Below are 16,670 nucleotides of genomic sequence, written 5' to 3'. Positions count from 1 at the left end.
TAGTAACAATGAGTCTACAAACTAGTCCTGAAGGTGCAATATCACGATGCTCATGTAGAATACTATCGACATTATTATGAGGAGATGGGATATGTTCACTAACTAAGAGAATCTGCTCAGCTCGGGCTGTATTTCCGCCGTGTCCTGACTTTGTTATGCGCTCTGTGCCTGTATGTATCTCTGCGAACAGCGCCACGAGTGAGCCCCAGTAACAGTTTGATAACACTGCGCCGTCACACCCCACAGACACACATCTGTTCACGCTCGTACCGTCTTAAAGCAACATGCAAACAGGAAACAAACGCAAAGAACGGAGGACGAAGTTCCAAAATGAGAAGAATTAATTACACTCAATATCTAAAGGTGTTCGGGGAAAAAAGATTGGTGTTGTCACTGGGACGCCCCTCCCCCCTCCCCACCCCCACCCTGGCCTCCTCTGTCACACCTCAATGCCCTTGATGGCCTGGTGGATGGACTCCAGCAGCGCCTGGTTCTCGGGGTTCTGGTAGCAGTCTTTGTTGGTGAACATGTGGGTCAGCGTCTCCACGTAGCTGTCAAAGTTGTCCTCCGACAGCGGCTCCTGCTGAACACACGCAAAAGTCAACAAGTTCAGAAAATGTAAAAAAAAGTACTGCAGGACATAGACGGCGTAACCTACGTACGTAGCCTACACCGGATGTCGTCAGTCTGGCTCGATGTGTAACAACGTCACCCAAACGCTAGTCGGCGCTGTGTCTTTTTTTGCCAGCCAGGTTCATTTTTGTTTGAAACTGAAACTTTCGGCGAAATTTTGCGGAAGACGAGTCGTACGAACCTCTTCAGTTTGCCTTTCCTTGATGTGTTCCATCTTTATTGACCCAAAACAATCAATTCGAAAAAATTCTGTAGATGGAGAAGCAGCCAGAAATACCAAAGCGGAAGTCTGCATTGCCATGGCGCGTAGTTACATTTCTGGGGAGGTGCACGTCAGCTACGGCGCTAGCGTCTGCGTATGCTACCGCCTCAAAAAACGCAGAAGCCTAAACCGCCTATAATACTTTTCAAGATGCTTACTGCTGGTGTCTGGATTCCCTCTTATTTTCAAATGTTGCAAAGTTTTCTGCTTTGCAAAAACTGCTGCTCTGAACTGTGTCTAAAAACCTCTTGGCTATGCATCAATGTTAGCTTCAAACCGCTAACCCGATGGCTTGTGGACAACCTGAGCTACCTACCCTTTTTTTGGACAGATGAAACTTAGATCAACCTGAAGAAGAATTAGAGGAAGAAAAAAGCATGCAGATAGCTGACAAATGTTCTTGATCAGAAGCATATTCCATGTATGTCTTTCTGCCAGCACTTCCTCACTAATGCATATTGTTGAAGACAAACTCTGAGGTGTGCAGAGGCATACTGAACTATCTGCTCAGATTCGGCCAAATGAAGGAAAAATTAAATTAAATATCAGAAATGGCTCACTCAAAATAAAATATATATATGTGAAATTGGATTAGATCCCGTTATCCCGTCTTGGTTGCAATGTTTCCATATGTAACAGGATACCTGGGATAATTCTCCAGCAGACGGCTTGAGTCAGGGTGGATTTCAAGATAAAAATTCATGTAGTACATATACATTTAGTTTTGTTTTATCATTGATTTGTGCTAATGCAGCAGGAATTAGGCTTACTATTAAGGTATTCACTGCAGAAAAAATAAGGGGGTTTTCACACCTAGGCCCCAGTCCCAAAACCTTGAGCCTATTTATTTACTTACTTTTGTGGGCCGATGTGAAGACAGCAGTCTTACACTCAGCCCAGTTAGAGAGGGTGGTCTGAACCCGATTGGTGGTATGTTTGCAGTGTGAACACACCAATCGCTGTGGGTAACTTGTAACTTGTAACCAACTGCTATGATCTAGAGACCAACCTCCAGAGTCTCACAGAAGACTCTGGAGGTTGGTCCCTAGATTGTAGCAGTAGCAGTTACTTTTATTGAAAAATTGCAGTTAAAATCCTTGCAAATTCATCCCGTGGGGAACATTAGACCCTCTGGCGGGCACGTTTTGGCCCATGGGCCCAGTATGTTGACACAAGATAGATAGATCTTCATCAGGTTCAGCTGCATTTAAACTGGTAGTCATGTGACAGTGTGCATTGGTTTGTCTTGGGTGAGATGTGGTGGTACTCACCATCGTGGGCAGGCGGATGTTGGCCAGGCTGTGGATCAACGCCTGACTCAGACCAGAAAGCTCCAGGAACAAGGATTCATTCCTCTCTTCAATCTGTTTATTCTCTTCTTCCATGCTCATCAGATTCTTCTCCATCGAGGAAATCTGACGCAGAGACAAACACAGGACGCCATCTTGCAGTGAGACAGACGGCTTGACCTGAACACTAGTATCCATTGTTAATTGTCTCTGCGGACAGGCAATCTTGAAAATGACCATGCAGTGAAAAAATTGTTCTTCGAGTGGCAACAAATCATTTTAGTTTTAGTACATCTGTTGGTCACTGAGGCAATATTAACTCATGCATCACATTCACTTATTCTAAAGCACCGGTGCAGTGATCTGAGGAGCTGAGGTCACCTGAGTGTGGAGGTTCACCATGTCGTTCTCCATCTCTGAGTTGGACTCATTCAGCTCATTGATCTCCTTGTTGAGCTGCTTGATGTCCTCATCGTTGTCCAAAACTAAGCGAGGAGCAATAAGACACAGTCAAGTCTATTAAGCTGGAAAAAGCCAGACGAGCCTGGTGGACATTTTACATCTTAATGTGAGGACATACTATCAGGCAAACGGGAAACAGTTCTGTCTCTTACCGTCACTGGCTCTGAACTTTGCGGTTATATACTCGTCTCCAGGGAACTTGGCTCTCTTCTTGTTGGCTGATGCTCTGGGACAGCCTGACAGACTGAGAGGAGCAGCTGATTAGGACCGGGTCGGCTTTGTATGTTTGATACCCCTGGGCTGGTGTGTGTGAAATCGGTGCACATTCAGATTAAACTGTAGACATTCAACATACCTGCGGTGTGTCAGGAAGCTGCCATTAGCATGACCGGAACCATCACAGCCCGGCGTTGGGCAGGTCGGGCCCTCGGTCTTGAAGGCCTTCCAGGAGAAGGGAGCCCCGTTAAGAAGGCCTTCCTTCTGGCGGCGTGCTGCCAGTGGGCAGCCATAGGCACTTCGGTGGGTGGCATACTTCCCACTGATGTGGCCTAAACTGTCACAACCAGGAACTGGACACCTATAAAGTTGAACGAATGTAATGTATAGTTTATTAGTTAATTCATATTTAATAATAAACAGTAAGTGTGGTAACGGATGAGAATGAGCGCTATTAGCTCACCTCAACAGCTCTGAGTCTTCCTTGTCGTCCTTGGTGGGGGTTGATTTGACTCCTCCTTTCTTGGCTCGAGGGCATCCAGACAAACTGACAGAGAGGAAAAGTTTAAACCTGGATAAAACTATGTCTGTTGAATACTATGATGAGATACTAAGATCATAATGGGTTATTAAAATACCCAAGAACTAAAATAAAGTAAAGGAAAAGGACGTAATGTAACGTAACGTAACTTAACGTGAAATAAAGTAAACTGAAGCAAAGCAAATAAAGTGTATTAAACTAAACTAAACTGAGGTAAAGTAAAGTAAAATTAAGTGATGTAACGTAAACTGAACTCAAGTAAAGTAAAGTAAAGTAAAATGATGTAAACAAATGATGTAACATAACGTAACCTAAACTAAATTAATGTAACCTGGAGTTAAGTAAAATGAAGCAAAGTGTATTAAACTAAACTAAACTGGGGTAAAGTCAAGTAAAGTAAAATGACGTAAAGTAAAGTAAAGTAAAGTAAAGTAAAATGATGTAACGTAACCTGGAATAAAGTAAAATGAAGCAAAGTGTATTAAACTAAACTAAACTGAGGTAAAGTCAAGTAAAGTAAAGTAAAGTAAAGTAACCTGAACTAAGTTAATGTAAACCGAAGTAAAGCAAAGCCAAGCAAAGTAAAGTGTAGTAAAGTAACATATCGTAAAGTAAACTGAACTTAAGTAAACTAAAGTAAAATGATGTAACGTAATGTAACCTGAAGTAAAGTAAAGTAAAGTAAAGTAAAGTAGTCAAGCTGGCAGAATGGGAGAAGAGCCCCCACCTTCTGTGTGAAGCGTAGTTTCCAGTGATGTGTCCTGATCCATCACAGCCTGGAGTGGGACACCTGAGACACACACACAGACATCCTTCCAGTTTGAAAGCTAACATTATCAGTAAACTGCTGGCAGTTTTCTCACTAAATAATTTGAGATTGTTGTGTTTTTTTCTGTTTTGAACGTTTAGACATTAGGAATTGATTATGACTGATCTGGAGTATGTTCTATATTAGTGTTAAAAGGAGAGCAGGGACAGAGCTGTACAACATACTGTAGTTGCAGAATGCTGAATGAACATGTTGGAGGTGAGAGACAGGAGAAAGCAAACATACTTTAATTCAGCTGTGTGGGCAGCCATGAGGGTCCGAAGTGATTTATCAGCAAGAGGACAGCCTGACAGACTGGAAGATAGGTTAGAAAGAGAACATCAGAAAAAACAGACTGAGAACAAGATGTCTGAGTATGAGTGAAGGAAAGAACCAGAACCTGAGCTGGACTACAGGGCCAGGACAGGACTGGGCAGCACACACAGGGAGGACAGGACTCCAAGTAGTGTAATAGCTGGAGAGGAAAGATTTCGTGCTGTGTCTACTGAGTCGTCCAAACTAAATGGTGTCAGGTGTAAATGAAACAACCCATTGGTGCATTGTTTCCTGGTAATCTGAACAGCCTATTTAGTTCAAACTACTGGGAAGAAATCCTCTTTCTCCCTGGGCTGACATCCATTAGCAATACCCACAGTATCCAGTATTAGAGCAGTGATTCTGCACTGGTGGGTTGCGACCCGAAAGTAGGTTGCAGACCTATTTTCAGTTAACACAGGGCTGTACAGTGTGTATCCACTGATACAGGGTTATCGCAGTTGCAGTAACACATCCTTGAAAACTTTTGTCCCTAGGATGCTCTTTTTGTTTTTTATTCAACTACAACTATCTTCTGTCTTCTTCTTCTTCTGCAACCACTTGTCTTGTGAAGGGTCAGGGGCGGGGTGAAGCCTATCCCAGCTGTCCAAATGCAACTAATTGAGTGTAATTTGTGTGTCTTGACATGCTGTGACAGTCTCTACTACGTCAGGTTCAAACAGCACCATCTTTTCATTAATTCATTTTGAGAAGTTGAAAATTTTCCTCGGTTTGGGTCGAACCCGTTGCCAGACCAATTGAGAAAGTCTGCTTAAAAGGGGGCGTCGCTATCACGGCAAGCCCATCTTCGCTAGCAACAATGGCTGCCCCCCTCTACCCCCTTCCCCCCACCCACCCCCGTCAGGAGTTTGCTGCAGAACTGAAGCGCCCATCTAATCTGGCTGAAAGTAAAACTGTCAGTCAGACTACCTCTCACTGACAGCATGTTTCATTTGGCAGCATACGCAGACACAGAGGCTGGCCTTTTTGTTTTCAGCTCCCCTCACATGTCCATATAGCCTCCTGCACAAAATAATGCTGGGACAGTTGCAGGCAGCATTTTAGGAGAGTGCCCAGCTGTCAAAGAGGGACTTTTATTTTTAGCAATGGGGTTGGTGATAGAACAGTTCCCCGTTGGGGGTGTAATGTTCAGGGAATGTCCTCTCGATCACCTTTCTGGCTCCAATCGTCCCGTCAACCAACAGGTGAAAAGTTGACCTCATATTTTCATAATGAAGCAGAAATGCATAAAGAAATGTGAAAAGAAAAGGAATAAATTGGGGTAAATTAATTGTAAATGAATGGGGGAATTAATTCAAAGTTGGATAAATATACATACATGTATATACTGTATATGATGCGTCTACATTTATTTCTCGTGTTATTTTTGGTGCCTGTATTGACATATAAATGTATTTTGTATAAATGTAAATGTTTTTTGTTTGTTTCTTTTACATGTCCTACCTGCGATGTGATGCGTAATTTCCAGTGATGTGTCCACTTCCATCACAGCCTGGGGTGGGACATCTAGGATCAAGAGCGAAGATTAATCCAGTGCTTACAGACTCACCAAAACAATTTTTAAAAAAAGTTTAACAATTTATTCTGGATTTATGTATTTCACAGTTATTGAATGGAACCAACTTTCTTCTCAGAAGGCACTGCTCAGGTAAAGCTGGGCTGAATTGGTGATTCCAACTTTGGCCAAATCTGATTGTCCATCTCCTTTCAAACTCCTTTTATTCCTCTCAACTCGTTTGCTTTCGAAATAGATTGGCAGAATTTGCGACTTACACAAGAATGTCTTTTTTGTTGTCTTTGGGCTGAAACTTGACTTTGAAGCTGGAGGTGGTGACTTCACCAGGGTACTTCCTGTCCTCTGGGTTCTCCTGATCCTCCTCCTCACCTTCTGATGAGGTGTATGATGGAACTGTGTACTCCACCTGAAGAAAGGTCAAATACACCAGAAGTCAGGTACCTACTTTCTTAAGGCTTCTTAGTAAGGTGAGGGCCTAGCTCCCTCCACATGGGGTCGAATGAGAGGGTTATTCATGCTTTCATTACCTCTCATTTAGATTATTGTAATTCTTTGCATGTCAGACTCGACCAATCATCAATACGTTGACTGCAGGCTGTACAAAATGCAGCAGCCAGCTTTTGGACATCACATTTGTGGCTATGGCTTCCCTACACTCGCTTCTAGTCTATTTTTTACTGTTTTTAAGAGTCTTGATGGCCGGGAACCACCTTACTTGTCCAAGCTCCTACATCGTCACACTCCAGCCAGAGCATTAAGGTCAACAAACCAATTGCTGTTGGACTTCCCCAGATCCAGGCTCAAACCTATAACTGATCCTAGAGCCTGAAAGCACCAGAGCAGACACTAGGTGCGACGGACCTTTTAACAGGAAGAACCCAACTCATATGGGTGGACCTGTGTGCTTGAGGCTGGCTGGTTAGCGTTGTGAGATGTTCCAGTGGTTGTGTACGTTACCTCTTCATGATCTTCCTCTTTGACTCCACTAGGTTTGGTGAAGTCTAGTGGTCCCTCCCACTCTGGTTGAGCATGGCCCTGAGATAAAGTGGCCCCCACATATTGAGAAGAGGAAGACGAAGATGACGAAGGCTCTGGAGTCTGCATGCCATCCCTCTTGGGTTTCTTCATGCTGAGGTCCAAGGTGCCATTTTCATCTACCTCAATATCCGACTCCTACAGGGTTAAGATACAAGTTGCAACTAAAATGGCCCACATAGTAGAGAATACAGACATGCCATGCGTGGTGCTTTGTTAATTTAAGCTAGTTATATCCCAATCCGTCTGAATCAAAGCCAGGGTACCTTGGGGCAGGGCTCCCTGGGCTTGGCACCAAGGGTTTCTGGTCTCTCCCAGCAGCGAGTGGACAGGTTGAGGATGGCCGTTGCTGCCATGTGGGCTGCCTCTGCATCTTGGCTATAGTCGTAACCACAGGAGGACGAGGTGCTCTTGGGAAATCCTCCTGGCACGGTGTGACTGGGAGAGGATTCCTTGGGGAATGATTTAGCTGTGTGTGAAGCAGAATGAATTTACTGAATATAAAGAAGGAAAGCCGACAACTGTGTATCTACTACACTCTTAACCAAACCTCAAAATTCAACCCCACCCTACCAATCCCTCTCATTTCTTTTCTTCCTCTTCCATCTTTCATTACAGGAACCAGAGGACAAGGACCCAAAGCTTCCTGATATGTGGCCCCAACCTCGAGTCTAACTCCCTGGGTTTCTCTACCATCATCTAGACACATTCTTCCCATCACTTTTCATCCCATTACCTTGACCCTATTCCTCCTATCCACTCCAAAACATTTCATCCCATCCCCCTTGACACTTTTTATCCCATCCTCATTGACACTTTTCATCCCAACCCCTCTGATTTTTCATCCCATCCTGTCCGGCCCTTTTCATCCCATCACCTAGACCCTTTTCCTTCCCTTCCCTTTGACCCTTTTCATCCCATCCCCTTTGACCCATCTAATCCTTTCCCTTCACCCCTTTTCATCCCATCCAATTTGAACCTTTTCATCCAGTTTCCTTCAACCCTTCTCATCCCTTCCCTTCGACCCTTTTCATCCCATCCCCTTTGACCCATCTAATACTTTCCCTTCAACCCTTTTCATCCCATCCAATTTGAACCTTTTCATCCCATTCCCTTCGACTCTTTTCATCCCATTCCCTTTGACCTCTCTCATCCCATTCCCTCTTACCCTTTTCATCCCATCCTGTCCAGCCCTTTGCATCCCATCCTGTCGGGCCCTTTTCATCCCATCACCTCGACCCTTTTCATCCCATCCCATCTGTCCCTTTTAATCCTATCTCCTCCGACCCTTTTCATAAACACATTGTTGTCTTTCCAAATTATTTTTAAGGGACAGTGTTGTTTAATGGTCAAATTCTTGATCTCAAGGCCTTCACAAAGGGACAACTTCTTCAAAATAAAAGCCTATGAGCTATTTCTCTACAACGTGGAAGCCTCTCTCTGGCAAGTGTGCAAAAACTTTAAAGCGACCCGGCTATACGTCAATATGTTAATACTGCAGTTGAGGTGAAATGTTTTGGTCTTACATTTAAAGGCCTTGGGTGATGTTTCAGCTGAGCTGGGTGTCTTTGGAATGAGCATACGCTTTCCAAACACCTGGACATCAAAGCTTGCATAGTCAAATGACACCTTGGAGTATTTCTCCAGCTCCTTGGCCAGGTTAGCTCGAGGTGTAGTGGTCACTGTGTTGGGCCGGTAGCTGCCATACTGAGGGATCTCCAGCTGTTTCACAAAACACATGGGTCTGGAAAATGAAAAGCCACATGTTAGGTATTGTCCCTGCAAAAATGTGTGTTGTATTTAACAGTGGAAAGAAAACTTGCTTGCTCACCTGAGCACTCTGTCAGAGTTGGAAGAGGGTTCGCTGGCTGAAGATGGTAAACTAACCGGTTTGTCCTGGTTTTTATTCAGCTTAGCTGCTGCTGCGATGGGGCAGCCGGACAGGCTGACGGGGAGGCATATGCAGATGTTGCATTTAATGACATAAAACTTGTCTATAGGTAAACATTTTACTAACGACAATGTAGTACGGTGTAAGTATGTGTTAGTAATATTAGATAAGACTGCTTTTCCTTGAGGTTCCACTCGATACTTTTATCCAAATACTGTATATACTGATCAGGCATAACATTATGACCACCTTCCTAATATTGTGTAGATCTCCCCTGTGCCTCCAAAACAGTGGTGACTCATCAGAGAATGGACACTTGATCAGTTTGGGATCTAGTGAATTTGGAGGCCAGGTCAACACCTTGTGCTGTTCTTCATGTTTTTTGAGTCGTTCCTTAAGCGTTTTTGTGTGTGTGTCTATGTCAGGCTGCATCCTGCTGGGGATGGCTGCTGCCATCAAGGAGTGTCATTGCTATGGGGTGGGGGTGCCTGGTCTGGTCTAGGTGGGTGCTACATGTCTAAGTAACATCCACATGAATGAATGCCAGGTCTGAAAGTAGCAGAACATTGAGTTGTCACAAGATGGTCAATGTTATTCACTTCTCCTGTCAGTGGTCATAATGTTGTTGCTGTGTATATGTGTAATTATGATATATATGTGCTTTTGTCTAATTATTCCAGACTCAAAGGTGTGTGTGCGTGTGTGTGTGTGCGTGTCATTGGGTGTTTTATTAACCTGCGGTGTGTGTTGCGGTTACTGTTGACGTGCCCTTGGCCTGTGCAGCCAGGAGTTGGACACTTCAAGACGTTCTCATGCATGGCCAGGACTACAGACACAGAAACTCAGGTCAGTGTTTTTAGTTTGCCGTTATGCTATGCTTTCACACGAGTAGAGAGAGAAGACTATTAAAGAGTAATAAGTAGTAAGAGTAGTTGTGCAACACAACAGAAGACAAAGCAGTGGTGGCAATAAAAGGTCATAGTATTATGGTTTTTCTGGTAGCAGTGGTGGTAGTAATAACGATAATAATATTAATAATAGTAGTTTTAGCAGTAATAGGGTTATAAAAGCTTCAGCATGTACTTGTGCTAAATGCGTGCACTCACTCTCTGGAGGAATTCGGTCTTTGTGAGGACATCCAGACAGACTGCGATGGTGAGGGTATAGCCCGGTCACATGACCTGTCCCATCGCACCCTGGGGTCGGACACTTCACCTCCTTCTTTTCTGAATGGAGTGGTTTAGGTGGTAAATTAAATCAGTAAGCAGCACAAGAGGGTCAAAACCTGTGGGGATTTCTCACTGGCTCCAGTTTCAGATGTCAAATCTAGTTTCATTTGCAAAGAGCTGTATCATAAAATATACAAAATTATAACTATAAATTTTGATAACAAATTTCGGAACCCTTTTCATCCCACCCCCTTCGAATCTTCTCATCCCGTCCCCTTCAACCGTTTTCATCCCATCCCCTTTGACCCATCTAATCCTTTCTCTTCACCCCTTTTCATCCCGTTTCCTTCAACCCTTCTCATCCCTTCTCTTTGACCCTTTTTCATCCCATCCCCTTCAACCCTTTTCATCGCATCCCCTTTGACCCATCTAATACTTTCCCTTCAACCCTTTTCATCCCATCCAATTTTAACCTTTTCATCCCATTCCCTTCGACTCTTTTCATCCCATTCCCTTTGACCTCTCTCATCCCTTCCATTTGACCCTTTTCATCCCATCCCCTTTGACCCATCAAATCCTTTCCCTTCAACCCTTTTCATCCCATCCAATTTGACCCTTCTCATCCCTTCCACTCGACACTTCTCATCCCTTCCCTTTGACCCTTTTCATCCCATCCCCTTCAACTCTTTTCACCCCATCCCCATTGACCCATCTAATCTTTTCCCTTCAAACCTTTTCATCCCGCTCCCTTTGACCCTTTTCATCCCATTCCCTTTCACCTCTCTCATCCCTTCCCTTTGACCCATTTAATCCTTTCCCTTCAACCCTTTTCATCCCATCCAATTTGACCCTTTTCATCCCATTCCTTTCAACCCTTCTCATCTCTTCCCTTCGACCATTTTCATCCCATTCCCTGTGACCTCTCTCATCCCTTTCCTTTGACCCTTTTCATCCCATCCCCTTTGACCCATCTAATCCTTTCCCTTCAACCCTTTTCATATCATCCAATTTGACCCTTTTCATCCCATTCCCTTCTACCGTTCTCATCCCTTCCCTTCGACCATTTTCATCCCATTCCCTTCTACCCTTCTCATCCCTTTCTTTGAGCCTTTTCATCCCATCCCCTTCTACCCTTTTGTCCCTTCCCTTTGTCCCTTCTCATCCCTCCATCCATTTCCCTCACATCCTATCTACTAATAAATTCTTTGCATAATTTAAGGCCTGGTCTTTGTTAGTGAACTCTATTTTCTAGTTTGACCTGTTTGGTAGTAGTGACAGTAAGGGTACCTTTGCTGTAGTGGCCAGAGCGGCGGGCTGCAGCAGCAGCAGCAGCAGCCTCGGGGCTTTTGCTGGAGGTGCTGTATGGGAGGTAGTCCGGGGAGCTGCGGATGTCCTGCCCTCCTTTCACCTCCTCTGCCTTCAAGGCGATGGCCTGCTCCAGCAGCCCGAGGTTCCCCCGAGTCATATCCCAGTTCTCCGAGTCATCCGTGACTCCTGATCCCTCTGACACATGATCCTGCTCATCGCCTTCCTCCTCCTCCTCTTCCTCTTCCTCCTCCTCCTCTTCTTCATAGTCCTCCTCTTCATCTTCTTCGTCGTCCTCCTCAGAGTGAACTTCTATAACTACTGTAGTCGGAGAGGATTTATTGGAGTCTCTGTCATCCTCTTCTTCCCTCACCACCTCGCCTGCTTCCTTCCCCTGCCTCTCGTCCTCCTGTTCCCCTCTCTCCTCTTCCTGATCTTCGTCGTCCTCCTCCTCCTCCTCCTCTTCCCTGGCCATCGGGGTGGTGACTTTTTCTTCCCTGAGTGACACTTCAGCTTCAGATCCCTGAGTGTGTGGACTCAAAGTGTAAGGTGTGTCATCCTCTTGCAGGACCTCTGTCTCCGCTCCCTCCTCTTCTTCCTCCTCATCCTCCAATTCTTCTTCTCCCTCTTCTTCCTCTTCTTCTATCTCCTCCTCCTCTTCCCTCTTGCTCTGCTCCTGTTTTAATTCTTTGGCCTGATGGTTGTAATCTCCACTTGAGTACTGGTGATCGGAGTTCTCCTGGTTTACTATGTGTCTGTCTGCCTCCCTCTCCTCAACTATATTTACTTGTCTTTCTTGCTGCTCTTCCTCTTTCCTTTCCTCTTCTACTTCCTCCTCCTCCTCGTCCTCCTCCTCCTCCTCCTCTTTTGTCTCCGCGAGCTCAACGACAACCTCTTCTTCGGCGAGTTGTTCTGATACGGCCTCCTTCGCCGCCAGCTGAGCGTCCTCCTCGTCCTTCGCCTCTGGTTCCTCCTGCTGAAGATCGTCAGCCACCGTTATCAGCTGCACTTCCTCGCCGGTTGTCCCGCTTTCCGTTTTGTTCTCCGTCTCAGAGGTGACGCTTTTGATCTCGTTATCATCGGCGGCAGGACAAGCTGCTATTTCCGTGTCCTCTGCTGTGGATTCAAATGACAGATGATCGTCAGTGTCACAACTTGTTTGTGTTTGTCATCTTTGCGCGGCGACTTACAACTGAAGAGACTAAACTAGCTGGCATGCTTGAACCTGAACTTAATTTTATTTATGCACCATCAGTAACAATACGTTCTCTCACTGACGCGGAAAAAACGGATAAAGAGTGCAAAGTAAAATAATTATTTATTTCTTTGTGAAATGGTGAAACGGTTCTTAACCAAAATACAGATTTACTCATGGTAACTCCTCTAGTTTGAGTTCACTCACCCTGTATTGACTCTGGCCTGCTACTTATTTTGTTTTTCTTCTTGTCTTTGTCGTCTCCGTCTTCCTCTCTGTCCTCCTCTTTCGGTTCCTCCTCCTCTTCCGCTGTGTCGCTATCTGCAGTGAAAAATTCATCGGCGGCCTGTCTGGCAGGCTTGTTCCTCCTCTTGAGAGCAGACTGGTTCTCCTCGGCCTCAGCCTCCTCCAGCTTCCTCTTCTTCACAATCGGGCACCCCAGTACGCTGAGGAGGGTAGAATGTAGGATGGGCTTGTATGTTATATATATATATGTCTCTGATTAAGGTTTTATTTGTGAATCGTGAATCCTACCTTCTGTGTCGCGAGTATCGTCCGCTGACGTGACCTTTGCCATCACATCCGGGGGTCGGACAGCTGCTGCTGACACAAAGCGAAGATAAATACACACACTTCATACACACAGAACGCACTTCGTATCGTATAATTTTTTTTTTCTGTTGAAGCATAACATCACTTACCTTGGCTCCTGCTTCATCTCTTGTCCAACCACTTCTGATGACACTGGGAGCAAAGCAGCAAGAGAGTCGTTGAATACAGAAAAAGACGTCATACCAGTGATTTTACTGTAAAAAGACTCTTTGGCTCTTATTCCATGGAGACATTAGTCACCCATTGCACATTTATACCCTGTAAAATTCTTCCTTGCAGCATATATGTCTCATTCGGACCTGTCTACTCTCATGGTTGGCTGCATCCGTGGCATGTCTAAAGTAGCTCTCCTACTCCTTGGCAAAGACTTCCTAAGTTATGCTAAACTCCACCTCTTGATTGACGCTGGTACCTTCTGTTGGTAGTGTCTTCTTCCTCTTCTTCTACCTCCTCCTCCCAGTTGCTCTGCTCCTGTTTTAATTCTCAATGTTTTCCTGGTTAACTATATGTCTGCTTCCTGCTGCTTTCCCCTCCTCTCTTGTCACTGTAAGCTCAACGTTGACCTCTTCTTCGGCTCAATTTATGCTGTAACCTTCTGTTGGTAAATTAGTGGGCACCATCAGACTGCCTTGTATTCCCTCGAATGCAGCCTGTCTTTTCATCTTCTACTGGAAAGCGTGTGCCGAGTCTTGGCTAATAGCTACCACTTCAAAAGCCTGCGGGCTCCACTTCCTCTTGGACTCTTCTTAAACTCTGAACAACTAGCAAGTGTGGGAGTGGTCCTGAACTTTTAACTTCCTTGACCCTGCAAGCGTCGCCAGTTCTCAAGAGCCAACTGTGTTTCTTCAGATTTAACCTGAACTTTCAATGTGTGTACGTGTCTGTGTGTGTGTGTGTGTGTGTGTGTGTGTGTGTGTGTGTGTGTGTGTGTGTCTATACTGACCCCGGATGCCTTTGGAGCGGGTGCGTGTTCGTGTCTCTGTAGTGTCTTGACTCATCTGAATAACAGAGATACATGGAAAAAAAGTAAAATTCATAAATGGGGAAGTACTGTTTGTGTATAGATAGATAGATAGATAGATAGATAGATAGATAGATAGATAGGTACTTTGTCACTGAGGCTCGTCCTCTCTGGTTAATTTGCTGTCCCCTGGTCCACGCCTTTACTGTGAACTAGTGAGGAAAAAGGAAACAGAATTATTTTTACACAACTGTGAGCTGCCACTTCAGTTTGTACCCAGTTTAAACCCAAACCTTTTGAATTTTAGACTTTGTATGTTTACATTTCAACACGTTTTTTCATTTATTGTAAAGAACATACATCTCAAAATCACGGTTTTCAAAGAATAAAATCACTCCCCAGGTGCCCTAACCCCGAGGTGACTGGTGGCTCTGTTGCCCCTAGTGCTCCGAGCTCTGCCCCGGCCCTTAGCCCCAGACGGACCCAGCCAAGCCGCTTCCTGCAGAAGCTGCACGCCCTTGTTACCCCGAGCTAAGTGTCTCATCACGGAGGATGAAACATTAAGTTAAGCTAATGTTTCATCCTCTGTGAGAGGGAGGGGAGGTGGCGTGAAATGGATCCCAGAAAGCGTTCACTCATCTCGAGCTTAAAGCCTGGAAGTCTCATCAACTGCAAGTCATAGTTTTCATCACATTTAGGTATCATAAGGGTAAAATTTGTTTTATTTCATTGGTCTGAACATTAGGGAACTTAGGAAAATCGCTTTATCTCATCAAGAGAAGGCTGTATTTTAGCTCTGCGCTGACAAACACCCCCTTGTTCACTTAATAACCAGCTGCAATACATGGTTTTCATCACGTTTTGAAAGTTTAATACCGCTTTTACAAAACTGAACTAGTAAGTAAAGAGTAAACAGATCAAAATCCAAATAAGTTTCTGGTTAATAATGTAAGAAGAAAGAAAAAAAAACAAGAAAAAACAAAAAGCTGCAGGAAAACAGTTTCTAAAAACTGACATGGAACATGGAAACGATTGTTCTTCTTTTATTCAGTTTAAGGGTAAAATGAAACGTGGCATGTTAAAAATAAATAAATAAATAAATAAATAAACACAAAAGTCCAAAGATAACCTTGAAACTAGAACACAAAGTCAGGGCCTGCGAACTAACTTGACAATTTGACAGATGACAGCTGTGGTCGTGACAGTCGGCGTGGGTCTGAAAGTGACCTCATGTCTGGTGTGGGGCCTTGGCTTCTCCGGGACTAGCCGTGGCGCACGTTTAAATTTAGTTTTTACGCAAACAGGAAAAAAAAAAAAAAAGGGAACGTCAAGTAGGGCGTAAAAGGCTGGTGACAGCAGAGATGTAGGCTGGGCTTCTAACTACACCGAGGCCTTCATCCGCTCACCACCCCCCAAAAAAATGGTACACTGATAATAAATAAATAAATAAAATAACAACAACCCCAAAAACAAATAAAGAAACAAATAACCTATAAGAGCCTTCCGGGTTTTCCGCTGGTTTCCACTTTTCACCGAACCGACTGCATCGACACCGGGACGCCAGAATTAGGGGCCGGAAATGGCCTATAACGACTGACAGTAATAATCACTTTACAAACCGTTCGCACATTTGGAAGGAGCTTTCATTATTGTCCACGGGAACAAAAACCTCCATAAAGCGCCTTGATGTCCTCGACGTTTGTCCTACATTTCGCCTCCGTGCTCGGTGTTAGAAAAAACAAAAATTCAGCTCGAAGCCCGCGGCCGAGGCCTCAGAAAAATACCGACAAATAAAACTGCTCTTTGTCAGAAAGACATAAAGCCTTACCTTACGCTCAGACTACTGGCCTCCCCTCCCCCTCCGCTCCGACATCTCTGGGCTGAGCAGACAGACGGACGGACGCTGTGGCACCCGTGTGACCACGATCACGGGAGAAACCCCAGAAAGCGGGCGAGGGGACCGGATCGGCGTGACAAGCAGCCGCAGAACGAAGCCCAGCAGCACCCCCGGAGCTGTTCAGCACCCCGGACAGAGACAGCCGAATCTTCAGCACCATGGATAGAGGCCTCGCTGCACTGCCCCCTGCAGGAGGCCGGGGGGAGCTGCAGCCGGTCACCGATCCGTGGTGGTGGTGGTGGTGGTGGCTGCTGCTGGAGGCTGGAGGCTGGAGGCTGCTTCTCCCCCGTGTCAATATTTAAAGAGCCTCCCAGCAGCTGGTAGACGGAGTGTGGTCAGGAAAACACAAACTCACTTTAGTGAGTGTGAGAAGAGAAGCCCAGCAGCTCACTGGTGACTACACTCTACTGGAAACGTTTAGTGGCCCAAGAGGTATCCAGTAGTTCAAGGTGTTTATTGTCTTATGAACTGTAAAGAAACACGTTTCAATACACCGATCAGCCACAACATTAAAACCACCGACAGGAGAAGTAAATAACATT

General features: G+C 45.0%; 1 pseudogene across 1 annotated transcript; it reads right to left on the bottom strand.

The window, feature by feature from the left end:
• Positions 1 to 439: 439 nt before the first annotated feature.
• LOC311494338 (myelin transcription factor 1-like) lies at positions 440 to 15,878 on the bottom strand (annotated as a pseudogene). Its single transcript, XR_014699959.1, has 23 exons — positions 15,860 to 15,878; positions 14,379 to 14,443; positions 14,214 to 14,268; positions 13,360 to 13,402; positions 13,193 to 13,258; positions 12,866 to 13,104; positions 11,446 to 12,579; positions 10,096 to 10,215; positions 9,725 to 9,815; positions 8,930 to 9,043; positions 8,625 to 8,842; positions 7,365 to 7,567; positions 7,021 to 7,236; positions 6,321 to 6,469; positions 5,991 to 6,053; positions 4,458 to 4,526; positions 4,131 to 4,193; positions 3,326 to 3,409; positions 3,002 to 3,223; positions 2,799 to 2,890; positions 2,566 to 2,669; positions 2,167 to 2,310; positions 440 to 583 (listed from the first exon to the last, which is right to left on the bottom strand). The product of XR_014699959.1 is annotated as a myelin transcription factor 1-like (transcript).
• Positions 15,879 to 16,670: the final 792 nt, after the last annotated feature.

This window comes from Chelon labrosus (genome assembly GCF_963514085.1).
Source record: "Chelon labrosus genome assembly, chromosome: 10".
Taxonomy (NCBI): Eukaryota; Metazoa; Chordata; class Actinopteri; order Mugiliformes; family Mugilidae; genus Chelon; species Chelon labrosus.
Note: the sequence above shows the minus strand (reverse complement) of the source record. Positions and strands in the feature narration are given on the sequence as shown.